The 14,481-nt window shown below is 32.9% G+C and overlaps 1 long non-coding RNA gene across 1 annotated transcript; it reads right to left on the bottom strand.

Moving 5' to 3' along the window:
- Window positions 1-9,235: 9,235 nt before the first annotated feature.
- LOC123682771 lies at window positions 9,236-13,999 on the bottom strand. The gene is made up of 2 exons (XR_006747870.1): window positions 13,097-13,999; window positions 9,236-9,660 (listed from the first exon to the last, which is right to left on the bottom strand). It is a non-coding gene; the product is annotated as an uncharacterized LOC123682771 (long non-coding RNA).
- Between the last annotated feature and the right edge of the window lie 482 nt (window positions 14,000-14,481).

Below are 14,481 nucleotides of genomic sequence, written 5' to 3'. Positions count from 1 at the left end.
ATACATCTATCTCGAAACTTTCATGAAAGGTAATAATAAAATTAGCTATATCATTGAAAAAAAAACGTTAAATATCCAAATAAATTGAAAGGATCATCATAGGATCCAGTTCATTTTATATTGTATATGATATATTGATATAAAGATCTCCCAAACCTCCATATTTCACCAGATAATATTGTGAACTCTCAATTCTCAATAACTGTATGTACTTTTCCATATGGACTACTAGATAAAAAAAAATTAATATCAACTATGTATTTTACGTCATGCATAAATTCGTGAAAATCTTCTGGCAGACAAAAAATTAAACACTATTATATCTTCTCCAGAAACAAAAATTGTCTCTTGACACCGATTTTTTGTATTCCAATTTATGCAAATGAAATTTCGATGGAGCTCTGCAGGAGAGTTTCTGTTTTTAATTTTTATGGAAATAGATGAAGGGCTGCGCAAAATGATTCAATTTGAAATATTGAGAGATGAATGTTAAACGAATATTGATTTCAGGAATTGTTTCATTATTTATTTGTTCACTCGGTTGTATGGTAGATTTTAGATGAAAAATCACTTCGATAATATTCGAGATTCTTGAAATATTTCTGTCTTTGAAAGAACTGCCCTTTATACGCCTATATGTCTATTATAGACGAAGTCTTAGCGGTTTCTGATAGGTATAATTCGCTTGATGTACTTTAAACATTTCGCTGACATAAGTGAATATTTCGAAAAGGGCTTATAGTTATATATCCTTTCCGAAACATCCTTTAAGAGATAAAGGATGTCTCTAAATTAGAGTTACAACTGAATGTGGGAGATTTTAAGAAGAAAAAGTTTTACAAATTGTTTTTTGATTTTTTACCATAGTATCTGCAAAGTAATATATTCAACTGAAATATGGCATAGTTTTTCAATTTAAGAGATTACATCACATGAAATTCCAATTTTGATTGCAATCTACTGGGTGATATATCTTATGGAATAGTGCTCGACTTCTTCCTCCAGAATTTTTTTGGTGGACCACTGATAGTTTCGAAAAATCTAAAAGAAACTAAATTTTTACGTTTCTGAAGTTATCCTCGAAAACTTGTTTATTTGGCAAAACCATGTAAACAAACCGATTCATAAAATAACGAGTCTTTTAGGACGAGTGATTCAATCTAAATTCGGTTCAAAAAGATTGAGTGATGAAAATAAAAAAATTATGTGATAAAATTTGGAGCACGAGTTGTATTTGCGAAGATTAATTTTTTCAACAATTTACTGAATTGATTTGTGTTGATTTTTCAATAAATTGAAGCAGTTTAAGTATTCAATAATGACAAATTTGAAACAAAATTTTGACATTTTAATGTTAACGAGGTATTTCAGGTATTAACGATGAGGAAACTGTGTTATCGATATAATCCCGAATGATTGGCTAGAATAAGGCATCACTATTTGTCGAAACCACAAAAAATAATCGAGTGCTTCAAATTATATCGATAATTTTTCATTCTTAACGAAAACTTGTTTATTTGGCAAAAATATGAAAACAAACCGATTGATAAAATAACGAGTCTGTTAGGACGAGTGATTTAATCCATATTTAGTTCGTTTGAATGTAATAATGAATAAAATTACGTGATGAAATTAGAAGGAGTTGTATTTGGGAAGATTATTTTTTTAAAATGATTTAAATCTACAACATTCCCTTGGGTGATGCCACTGAATTGGTTTTTGTTCATTTTTCAATAAACCTCGAAGCACTTTGAGCTGTGAATAATGACAAACTTGAAGTAAAATTTTGAGGCATCAATGTAAACAACCTATTATCGATTAGGAAGCAATGTTATCAGTATAATCCTGGATGATTGGCTAGAATAATGCATTGAAATTAGTTGAAACCATCAGAATATCAGATTTTGACATGTGAAAAAAATCATTAAAATTCAATCAGTGAGATGTGTTGAATAAATTAATTACATGTAAGTTTTGGTGCTTATTTTCTTGATATGTAGCAGTGATTCATCAAGATTCGATAAATTAGTATAATCATAACGAAAAAGACTTGGTATTCTTAAAATTATCGAAAGCATCCCTCACTTTCGTTCGTACGACCAATTCAATAGTACCCTGTATATAAATCAATAATATTACGTATTCATTTATATTTTCTGTTCTTCAAAACGTCAAAAAAATTTCTATTGTTTTCGTCGAATCAACAAGAGCATTGAAAAGAAAACAAAACATATTCTTTTTTTATTGTGAAGAAACTAATATCGATCCTTCATCATTCATTTTCATATGTTTTTTGTTGTATTCGATTCGTTATAGTAATTTGTTCTCGTTCGTTCATTTCATTTATATGATATGCGATAAAGCGCAGAATCCTGCGGACTTCAGGTCCCCTATAATCTGTATACACTATGTCCGTGAAGTATGGAACAAATTAATTTTTAGCTAAACAGACCATTTTAAGGAATAATCCTGAAACACTTCGATTTTTTGTTTTAATATACCGTATTTTAAAATAATAATCTAATATACAGGGTGAATTACTTTCGAGTAATTTTTTTTTATGGAACACCCCTATTTCGTCTCAATTTTTCGATTACTCTAGTAGCTGATTCCAAAAATTTATCATATGTTGATTTCAATTGGTACAGGGTGGACAAAAATTAAATAAGATAATAATAATAATAATAATATTATTGATGGAATACATGACTTTATGAATGTTCGAACTGCAGCCCTTGCTGTAGGTATTTGACAGTAACCCAGACGGTGTACAAATTCTTGTTGTTTTCGTCATAGCTTCGTAATTAAAAACCCTGTTGAGAATACGAGCACGCCACTGGATTCTACGTAAAAAAGTGCCTCTTTGATGTTTCAATTTCAGAGCTCTATCGTCAGTATTAGCGGAGATGTTAATGTTTTTCGATATCGCCATTTTTCCAATTTTCGCATATAACTCGAAAATAAAAGGCAGTGGCCAAAAATGAATACTACTCTTGTTAGTTTCTAAGTAGAGAACGAGAATGGGCTATCAGATTTTGACTTTCTTCTTTGGTTTAAAAGTTGTAGTACTAAAGCATTTTTGTTTATTTATTTACACTTTTTTCACATATGTATATATTTATCTGTTCACATTTTTCTTCACATATTTATATATTCATTTATTTACATAGTTATATATCTATATTCTAATAGATAACTTATTTATATACTCATTTATAGGTTTGTCTGTCCCAGTATTTGTTAGTGGGTCGATGGCTTTTTCGAATCCTTTAATTGTTGAGTATCTATAGTGTTTGAAAGTTCATTTCCTTTTCGTATATTTTTACTAATACAGGCTAATGACCATAGCAGTCGATGCCTTCATTCAAAGTAAAAAAAAAATTGAGCATCGAAATTTGCCCTCCCTGTACATTGTATCGGGTGTCCCAAATTTGTTATCTAGTGTCTCGGGATCTCAGAACTCTTTTGAGCTATAAGGAAATGAAAGGCTCATTTTCTATTATCTCTCAATTTTTGAGAAAATCAATTGAATACTAAATTCAATTGTTTTCAAAATATAAGGGAACATGGCGTAAAATGAAAAATTCTGATAACCTTTTCTATTATTGGTGTCATAAACATGAAACATATAGGCACTTTTATTGCCGTCAACTCAGAAGTTATAAAACAAACTGTTGTTTTTTTAATGTGAATCATAACAATTTTTTTAACAAATTAAATCCCTTTTTTTCCTTTTCATAAATATTGTAAAATTAATTTACTTTTCAAGAAAGTACTTAGGTAAGTAAGTAATCCCTTCATTTCATAAATTACAATACATGATTGTGAAAATGAAATTCGTATAGAAGTCAAAATGGATGAAAATAAGACCACATAGAGAAACAAATAATGCTCTTACCACTCAGCGAACACATAGTCATCTGGAAAAGATATGTTGACGACATTTTTTGTATATGGTCAGGAACAGACATAGAACTTGAAAAAATTAACTCTAAATTCAAAATAAATTTCACCTTAGAGAAATCCATATCTAATTCTGTAAATTTCCTTGACTTGAAAATTACACTGGATGATAATAATATTTTCTCTTTTGATATACAGGGTGTCCCGTAAAGACCACGTCAAACCGAGGGAGAATGTAGATCGAAGGATAACTCACCTGCTATGACAAAATTCCCATTATAAAAGTCTTACCCTTTTCGAGATATTTTTTTTTTTTTTTGAAAATAATGAATTTTTGCCCCTTTCAATAGTTTGGCCCTTACGGTTGGTACAATTTTACATCTTTCTGGTTAATTTTTTCAGTAAAATATTGCTGAAGATTGATTTTAACGTTTAAATTAAAAACATCCTCCGAAAATTTCAAAGGGGGGCTATGAGAAATATTTTTATAGGAAATTTTGGTAGTGGATTATTTTGTTCATGAAGTTTAGCCTATCGTAGTGGAAAAAAAATGTACCGAGCTACTGCTGCACATTACACCAATAAATTGTCTATTTTATAGTGATTTCAAAGAGGTATCACACAAGTCATTTGTTATTAGAAAAAAAAAAGATATAGCTGTTTTTATTCAAATGGGTACGTTTCTGACAAAATCAAGTTTGTCAATTCTGTTAAGAAATCTTTGATGTTGCATTACTTAGTGAACAATGGCAATTGTTTACGTGCGAAAATATTACTCGCATAATTATTCACCTCAACGAAATTCAATTTTACCGGCAAATTTTGGAAAACATCATGCAGATCCAGATTTTTTCAAAAAGATCATTTGGAGCGACGACTCTCCTATACCAAGGATGGGTACATGAATCTCCACAATTTGCATAGCTGGAATATCATAAATCCACACGAGGTGACAGAAGATAGGTCACAATCTCGATTCAAGATCAATTTATGGACTGGAATATTTAATGGTGCAATTTTGGGCCCGATCGAACTGCCGCCACTACTGAACGCAAACAATTATTTGGAATTTTTAACCAACCAGCTGCCCATTTTATTGGAAGATGTGCCACTGGCGCTGCGACGTAGTCTGTAGTTTCAACAAGATGGTACCCAGCACATTACTCGACGTTACCGAACATTTGAATAGAACTTATCCCCACCGGTGGATTGGAAGAGAAGGTGAAATTTTGTGGCCTCCTCGTTCACCTGACCTGAATCCTATGGAGTTTTATTATTGGGGCTGCCTAAAAGACAAAGTATAAGCAACACCCATGCGTGATGAAGCCGAATTGAGAGAACGCATTCGCAATTCGGCTTCATCACGTATGGATGTTGCGTATACTTTGTCTTTTAGGCATGTTGAAATGTCCAGAGAATTTAGGTCTTCATGTACCCATCCTTATACAGGAAGACTCGTCGCTCCAAATGATCCTATCAAAAAAATCTGGATGTGCATGATGTTTTCCAAAATTTGCCGGCAAAATTGAATTTCGTTGAGGTGAATAATTATGCGAGTTATATTTTCGCAAGTCAACAATTGCCATTGTTCACTAAGTAATGCAACATCGAAGATTTCTTAACAGAATTGACAAACTTGATTTTGTTAGAAACGTACCCATTTGGATAAAAACAGCCATATCTTTATTCTTTGAGTAACAAATGACTTGTGATACCTTTTTGAAATCACTATAAAATAGACAATTTATTGGTGTAATGTGCAGCAGTAGCTCGGTACATTTTTTTCCACTACGATGGGCTAAACTTCATGAACAAAATAATCCACTACCCAAATTTCCAATAAAAATATTTCTCATAGCCTCCCTTTAAACTGTTTGGAGGATGTTTTTTATGAAAACGTTAAAATCATTCTTCAGGAATATTTTACTGAAAAAATTAATCGAAAAGATGTAAAATTGTACCAACCGTAAGGGCAAAACTATTCGAGATATTTTTTTTGTTGAAAATAATGAATTTTGCCCCTTTCAATAGTTTGGCCTTACGGTTGGTACAATTTTACATCTTTTCGATTAATTTTTTCAGTAAAATATTCCTGAAGAATGATTTTAACGTTTTCATAAAAAACATCCTCCAAACAGTTTAAAGGGAGGCTATGAGAAATATTTTTATTGGAAATTTGGGTAGTGGATTATTTTGTTCATGAAGTTTAGCCCATCGTAGTGGAAAAAAATGTACCGAGCTACTGCTGCACATTACACCAATAAATTGTCTATTTTATAGTGATTTCAAAAAGGTATCACAAGTCATTTGTTACTCAAAGAATAAAGATATGGCTGTTTTTATCCAAATGGGTACGTTTCTAACAAAATCAAGTTTGTCAATTCTGTTAAGAAATCTTCGATGTTGCATTACTTAGTGAACAATGGCAATTGTTGACTTGCGAAAATATAACTCGCATAATTATTCACCTCAACGAAATTCAATTTTGCCGGCAAATTTTGCGCAAACATCATGCAGATCCAGATTTTTTTAATAAGATCATTTGGAGCGACGAGTCTGCCTGTACCAAGGATAGGTACATGAAGACCTAAATCCTCTGGACTTCCAATATTGGGGCTGCCTAAAAGACAAAGTATACGCTACACCCATACGTGATGAAGCCGAATTGCGGATGCGTTCTCTCAATTCGGCTTCATCACGTATGGGTGTTGCGTATACTTTGTCTTTTAGGCAGCCGCAATAAAAGTCCATAGGATTTAGGTCAGGTAAACGAGGAGGCCACAAAATTTCACCTTCTCTTTCAATCCACCGGTGGGGATAAGTTCTATTCAAAATTCAAATGTGCGGTAACTTCGAGTCCGTAATGTGCTTGGGCATCCATCATGTTGAAACTACAGACATACGTCGCAGCGCCAGTGGCACATCTTCCAATAAAATGGGCAGCTGGTTGGTTAAAAATTCCAAATAATTGTTTGCGTTCAGTGATGGCGGCAGTTCCATCGGGCCCAAAATTGCACCAGTCCATAAATTGATCTTGAATCGATATTGTGATTTATCTTCTCTCACCTCGTGTGGATTTATGATATTCCAGCAATGCAAATTGTGGAGATTCATGTACCCATCCTTGGTACAGGAAGACTCGTCACTCCAAATGATCTTATTAAAAAAATCTGGATCTGCATGATGTTTGCGCAAAATTTGCCGGCAAAATTGAATTTCGTATGAGCCATATCTTTTTTCTTTTTTTTTTTGTTGAATAACAAATGACTTGTGTGATACCTTTTTGAAATCACTATAAAATAGACAATTTATTGGTGTAATTTGCAGCAGTAGCTCGGTACATTTTTTTTCCACTACGATGGGCTAAACTTCATGAACAAAATAATTCACTACCAAAATTTCCAATTAAAATATTTCTCATAGCCCCCCTTTAGAAGGTTCGGAGGATGTTTTCGATGCAAACGTTAAAATCATTCTTCAGCAATATTTTACTGAGAAAATTAACCAAGAAGATGTAAAATTGTACCAACCGTAAGGACAAAACTATTGAAAGGAGCAAAAATTCATTATTTTCAAAAAAAAAAAATATCTCGAAAACGGTAAGACTTTTATGATGGGAATTTTGTCATAGCAGGTGGGTTATTCTTTGATCTACAATCTCCCCCGGTTTGACGTGGTCTTTACGGGACACCCTGTAAATTTCTGAGCTGAACAGGCCGTGGTTGAAATACGTACGCCACTAAGCCTATTTTTAATATAATTAAATCGAATTTTTTCCTCTGAAATGTCAAATGGACCGTAGAAAAGGACATTTTCTATAACAGATGAAAAACCAGATTTTGTAATTTCTAAATTGTCACCATCGATCATTGAAATAATATTTAAACTCATTGCTATAAATCGGATGTATAAAAAAATATAAAAATAATCTTACCTTCAATTAATTTTCGGCCTTTGGCGTTACAATCCCTTGTTCACGCCTTCTTGCACAATCGCATAATTGATTCTCTTTTCATGCTAATGTGGATCTGAATGCGGACAGTGAAAAATTTTAAGATTTATGACAATACTAAGTGCGGCCGTACACGAAGTACGGACTGCTTCAAGCAGTGGAGACCGTCCAGACTGCTTGAAGCCGTAAACGCTCGATGAACTATGGAAGTGATCTCAACTAGTGTTGGCCGATACGTATCGATATTTTACTGTATCGATACTTTCCGTTGCGATATTCGATATTTTGTATCGATACTTGAACTACCGATACACAATTCTATTCTAAATCAGTTTGACATGTATCTAATGTAACAGTTTATTCGGGAAATATTCCCCCGAATTACACTCGTGCATCAAAATGACCGGATAATTTCGCATTACAGCGTGTTTTCTTTGGAAAACTGCATTCGGTTATTTTCATTTTTGGAAAAAGAGCCCGACACCGAAGGTGGAGTGCTCTTTCTATTTTTTCAATATTTTTTCAATAGATGGCTTTAGTTATCTGTATCTCGGGTTTCACTATATGGTTTCAGAAAGATGAGATTTCGCACCACAAAAACATTCTGACAGTTTTGTGATAGTTTCGTGACTATACGCTATATTTTAAAGTTTTCTCAGATAAAGACAAAAATACCAGCCAGGTGACTGAAAATGTAAATTGTGTTTTTGGACCTGATACTGTACCAGCCAATCAAATGCAATTTTGGTTTCGTCGATTCCTTTCCGGAAATTTCGATGTCAAAGATGCACCACGCACTGGAAGGCCGATCAGGGACGGACATTTTGCCGGGGCGCCAAATCGTAGGGTCGCATTGTCAATTAATAAAACAAAACTTTTTGCACCTTTAAGAACTACGTTGTTTTTTTACTATAGATTTATAAATAGAGCGTCATGCTTTTAAACAATGCAGGACGTTTTGGTAAATTTGACAAGGTGATTTTGAGTTGAAAATTGAGGGTTCTGCTAGCTTAACGTTGAGCTAGCAGAACCACCAAGCTAATCGATATCTTATGGAAAATCTGATTAGACCATAATATTAGGCTCTTTTTAGGCTCACTTTTGAACCCATTACTAAATTCCATTAATTGCAATGTTGATTATCTCTGCAACTTACAGACATCGAATTTATTATTTTTACTACAATGTAGTTCTATATTGATCATTTTTGATAATAATTTTTTAATTATTCATAATTCCAAAGGATATTGTGAAATTAATTTACTTTTCAAGAAAGTACTAAAGTTAGTTAGTAATCCCTATATTTCATAAATAACAATACATGATTATGAAAATGAAATTCGTCATACAAGAAAATCAACACAAATAACAAAACAGTAATATTTCTAAACATTATCTATTTTCATCCAATTTACATTCAGAATACTCCGATAAGCAATATGGCTCCAGGATCAGCAGTAATTGTTTGACCTGACTTTTAAACAATCTTTCATTATTTATCGCTTTTATTTTTGTGGGGAACTTGTTAAAGGCTGATATATCCGAATATAAGCATCCTTTCTCGATGAAATAATATGATGCCAGTTCTGTTCTGAAAATCAGAATATCTAATCAGTCAGAAGTTTTTTGCTTGCAAATCGAAAATTCTATTTTCAGCTTTGCTGAATAGCTTCAGTGGTCCCCTCTTTAAAATATTTTTCTTTTCTTCTTTTCATGTTCAGGTGCCAGGCTTCCTGCGTTTCCGGCGTTCCCGGCGTTCGTGCTCATCATGAATATCTTCATCTATGATGATATGCACGTGGAGTCTATAAGAAAATAATAACTAGTTAAATTTCAGTTATACTCTGATGTTTCGCAATTGATCAAAATTATGCATTCGTTCTTTTAAAGCCTACGACTACGTCTTTTCCGTATATATTTCTGAGCTGAAATGGCCGTGGTTGAAATGCACACGCCACAAAGCCTATATTTGATATAATTGAATCGAATTTTTCCCTCTGAAATGTCAAAATGACGGTAGAAAAGAACACTGCCTATAACAGTGTGAAAAACAGATTTTGTAATTTCACTGCATGTTTGGTTGATTGTATAATTGTATTAATGAGGTAAAAGCGAAAATAATCTTTCTGAAACTAGCGTCAGAAAAGGAGATTTTAATCATGCCACACATCTGTTAGATATTAGCCCAGAAATAGATATGGAAAAAGATATCAAAATAAACACGAAAAAGGCAGTGAAAAACTGCCCACTTTTAGCAATGGGATATTATTCTCAAATAGGAGAATATCCGGAAATTGGCTATGTTCGTTATAAAAATATTTAGAATATTATTAAATCAATCAGTTATATTTGATGAGTACAGAAGCCTACTCAGTGGTCCCCAATGAAGTCACTCACAAAAGTACACAATCGAATGTCATATACAAAAGTGTTCCTCACAATATTGAATCCACCGATTTCTTAGTTTAACATCATTTTGAAGCGATTAATTAACATAAATATGTTACTGCATATTCTAATACGTGTTCAAGACATATTTTCAGATGAAGTGCATATTTGAATCATTTTCGTTTTTATCTGCAAAATTCCCAGAAAAAAATTAAATAGTAATAGTAATTTACAATTACAATGCGTCATATAAAATACCGGATATCAATTTCTTTCAACAAATTAAATTAAAAATCTGAAGAAATAAGAAAACTGCTGTTGATCCCTAAAATTTTAATCTTACTGACATATTGGATTAATCTTTTTATCCTATTGTGTCATGAATTGAAACAATATTTCTAAGAATTCAAAAATATTTGAGGTGAAAATAGGCGTGAGTTTATCTTTGACAATTAATTACATAATTACATCATGTCATATTGTAATAGTGAAAATCAATAAATTTATTGTATATAAGCAAATATAACCTTTGAAAAATGTTTTATTTCAATATAATAACATATTTGCATGCATAACAGGCCAAATGAAAAGTCCCTAGTCTATCATAGTAAAATACATCTCTTTGGCAAAATTCGATTATTCAACATAGTTGCCTTTGAGGACGATATAGCGATTATAGCGATCTTCCAACTTTTCGATACCATTTTGTAGTACGATTTGTCTTTCGCTTCAAAATAGGCCTCAGTTTCGGCGATTACTTCTTCATTGGCGCTAAATTTCTTTGCAGCGAGCTTTCTTTTGAGGTCTGAGAACAGGAAAAAGTCGCTGGGGGCCAGATCTGATGAATACGGTGGACGCATAAGCAATTCGAAGCCCAATTCATGAAATTTTGCCATTGTTCTCTTTAATTTGTGACACGGTGAATTGTCTTGATGAACCAGCACCTTTTTTTCTTCAAATGGTGCCTTTTTTTAACGATTTCATCCTTTAAACGATCCAATAACGCTATATAATAATCGCTGTTGATGGACTGGCCTTTATGGAGGTAATCAATGAATATTATACCTTGCGCATCGCAGAATACTGATGCCATAGCCTTGCCAGCTAACTGTTGTGCTTTTCCTCGGTTTGGATTAGGTTTATCATGTGCAGTCCACTCAGCTGACTGTCGATTTGAATCCGGAGTGAAATGATAGAGTCGTGTTTCATCCATTGTCACATATCGACGCAAAAATTCAAGTTAATTACACTTAAACAGCTTCAAACACTGATCAGATTCATTAACACGTTGTTGCTTTTGATCGATTGTGAGCTCGCGTGGCACCCATTTTGCACACAGCTTTCTCATGTTCAAATATTCGTGAATGATATGATGTACACGTTCAGATGATATCTTCACAATGTCTGCTATCTCGATAGACTTCACTTTACGATCATTCAAAATTATTTTGTAAACCTTTTTCATCGGTGACAGCGTCTTTTGGGCATCCACTGTATTCGCCATCTTCGGTGCTCATTTCAACACGTTTAAACTAAGCCTACAGATCAATAAAGGTTGGTTTTTCTGATGCAAACTCTTCATCAAGCCATGATTTTGCTTCAAGTGTATTTTTTTCCTTCAACAAGCAATATTTTATCCGCACCCAAATTCTCATTTTCCATTTTTTTTTTCAAATAACGAAAGAAGCCACAACGCAATATCTTACATGTGTCCCTCAAGGGAAAGTTATGAGGTAGTTTGGATTTCTTCGATCGTATTTATTTTTTTGGGTGCTGAATCCGAATCTGCAGTTAACTTCCAAAATTTCGTGACGAAACAAAAAAAAAATAGGTACAAAAAAAAAATCTTTCGGCGTTTTCTTCTATCAAGTATTTTGTCTGATAAACCTGGCTCAAACGATAGTTGATAATTGGATATTGGATATTGCATCTATCTCTGCTAAAACCTAGTTGTTGGGGTAGTTTTGATTCCTTCGATTTAATTTTTTGTTCCTGGGATACAGAATTCGAATCTGAGGTTTGCCACCAAAATTCGATGATAAAACATTGAATCCTTTTTTCTAAAGTGAAGCTTTATAGTTTCAACCCATCTGGATTGTATTAGAAGAAGGAATAATTGGGTAGAAGACAAGTCATGAATGATAAATCAAAGTTTTGGAGTGGAAAAAGTGGGTTTCTGTAGAGACAAATAAAATTTTCAACTATCGTTTGTGCAAGAACGGTTGATCGGACGAAAAACCTTGATGAGAGAAATTTATAGGAAATTTGTTTACTTTGTTTGTATATGGAAAGGTCTTTTTCGAAAAATTAATGCAAAATATATGCAAAAAACTGATTTTTTTTAAGTTTTTCTTGCAATTTTTTCAATGGTCTGTCACGAAATTTTCGTGCAAACCTCAGACTCAGATTCAGCATCCCAAAAACATATAAAATCGAAGAAATCAAAACTACCTCAATTAGTGGATTTTTGAAGAGACACAAAAATACGACAATTTTCAACAATCGTTTGAGCTATAATAACGGTTTTATATACGCCCTTGTTTCCCCCCCCCCCCCCCCCCCCGAAACTGAAACCTGGCTACGCCCGTGCAATGTCTCACCAATTAGTGGTCGGACTGCTGTCAAATTTTGACAAGTACCGTTTGTAGTTTGGTGCTAACTGAAAATCATATGGATTTAATACTAGCACCGCCATCTGTGCATCAGACCGGGGACTTTTCAACTGGCCTAATATTTTGGCACCTTTTAAATACATATTCATCCGAATCCTAATTATAACCAACGATTTTTGAAACAAAATTTGAATTCACTGCTATAACTTAGATCTATGAAAAAATTCAAAAATAATCTTACATTCGTTTAGGCCTTCTAAACGTAGAAGGCCTTCTAGACGTAGAAGGCAATGGCCTTACTCTTCCCATCACCTGATCCCGCCGCCTGGCACAATCATCACACAAATGCGAGATTGCATAGGTGTGATCTGCAAGATGTGGTCTGTAAAAAATTCTAAGATTAATGACAATACTGACCAACGGTTGCTACTTGTGGTAATTGCCTCATTCAAAATGAGCATTTCTATCACAAACTGAAAATATCAGAGATGTATTCAAGTCAAACTAGTTTGAAAATCAAATTTTAAATGTAAAAACAGTTTGACTTGACTTGATTTATGTATCTTTAGGTTTGGCTTGAAATCAAACTTTTTCAAATTGTTTAAAGTTTGAATAGCACATTGCTCAACGTGTCTGAACCTGTTCTCTGGCATTCCTCAAATGAAGAATTTTCACTTTCCAATTTTCATTGTTTTGGAATCGCCTACCGCAACATAAAAAAAAAATCTGTATATTTCTTTTTCTTGTTGATTAATTGCGCCCTCTTCTAATTATGAACAATAACTCATTTGGGGAGTGGCAGGGTACAGGTTCAAACACGATGCGCAATATAATATTCAACTTCAAACAAATCAAGTCAAGTTAAACATTCCAACATAAAAAGTTTGATTTTCAAAACAAGTCAAGTTTGTGAGTAAAATCAAACTAATTTCACTTGAATACATCTGAATTTCGTGATGGGGTTTACAAAATCATGAAAAATTCAATAGTATCTAGTATCGACAGCATAATGAGGAAACACTCTTCAAAGTCAATGAGCTTTCAAAAACACATTCATTCATGCGTCAATTGCAATGAAACTTGAAAGAGTAATAATGATAGCTGAATCTGAAAAATTCTATTTGAAAAAACATGAAATTATTTTAGACAAAATCTGGACATTTCGAGAGTACAGTTTACGTGACAGTTTCATTATTCTTATGTTTGATATAGGTCTAAAGATCTTTGGAAATCAGCCATAATTATTATCACTTTCAAAATTAATACTATATGTTTTTCATAATTATGTATAAATAAGCAAAACATTATAATTGAATCAAAAGAATGTAGGTCATTTGATAAAATTTACATTTAATTGTTTATCATTTCAAAAGATTCTCACCTACCAGCAGATCTTTGAAAATCAGCCATAATTATTATCACTTCTACAATTAACACTATATATTTAGCATAATTAAGTACAAATAAGCAGAACATTCTAATTGAATCAAAAGACTATAGGTTATTTGATCAAAGTTAAATTTAATTATTTGTCATTTCAAAAAATTCTCACCTTTCAGCAGACGGTACCCCAGATGGTTCCCCGGATGGTTCTTTTCCTGACATTTTGAAATTAGGTATGAATCG

The sequence above is a fragment of the Harmonia axyridis genome, chromosome 6 (genome assembly GCF_914767665.1).
Source record: "Harmonia axyridis chromosome 6, icHarAxyr1.1, whole genome shotgun sequence".
In the NCBI taxonomy this organism is placed as follows: domain Eukaryota; kingdom Metazoa; phylum Arthropoda; class Insecta; order Coleoptera; family Coccinellidae; genus Harmonia; species Harmonia axyridis.
Note: the sequence above shows the minus strand (reverse complement) of the source record. Positions and strands in the feature narration are given on the sequence as shown.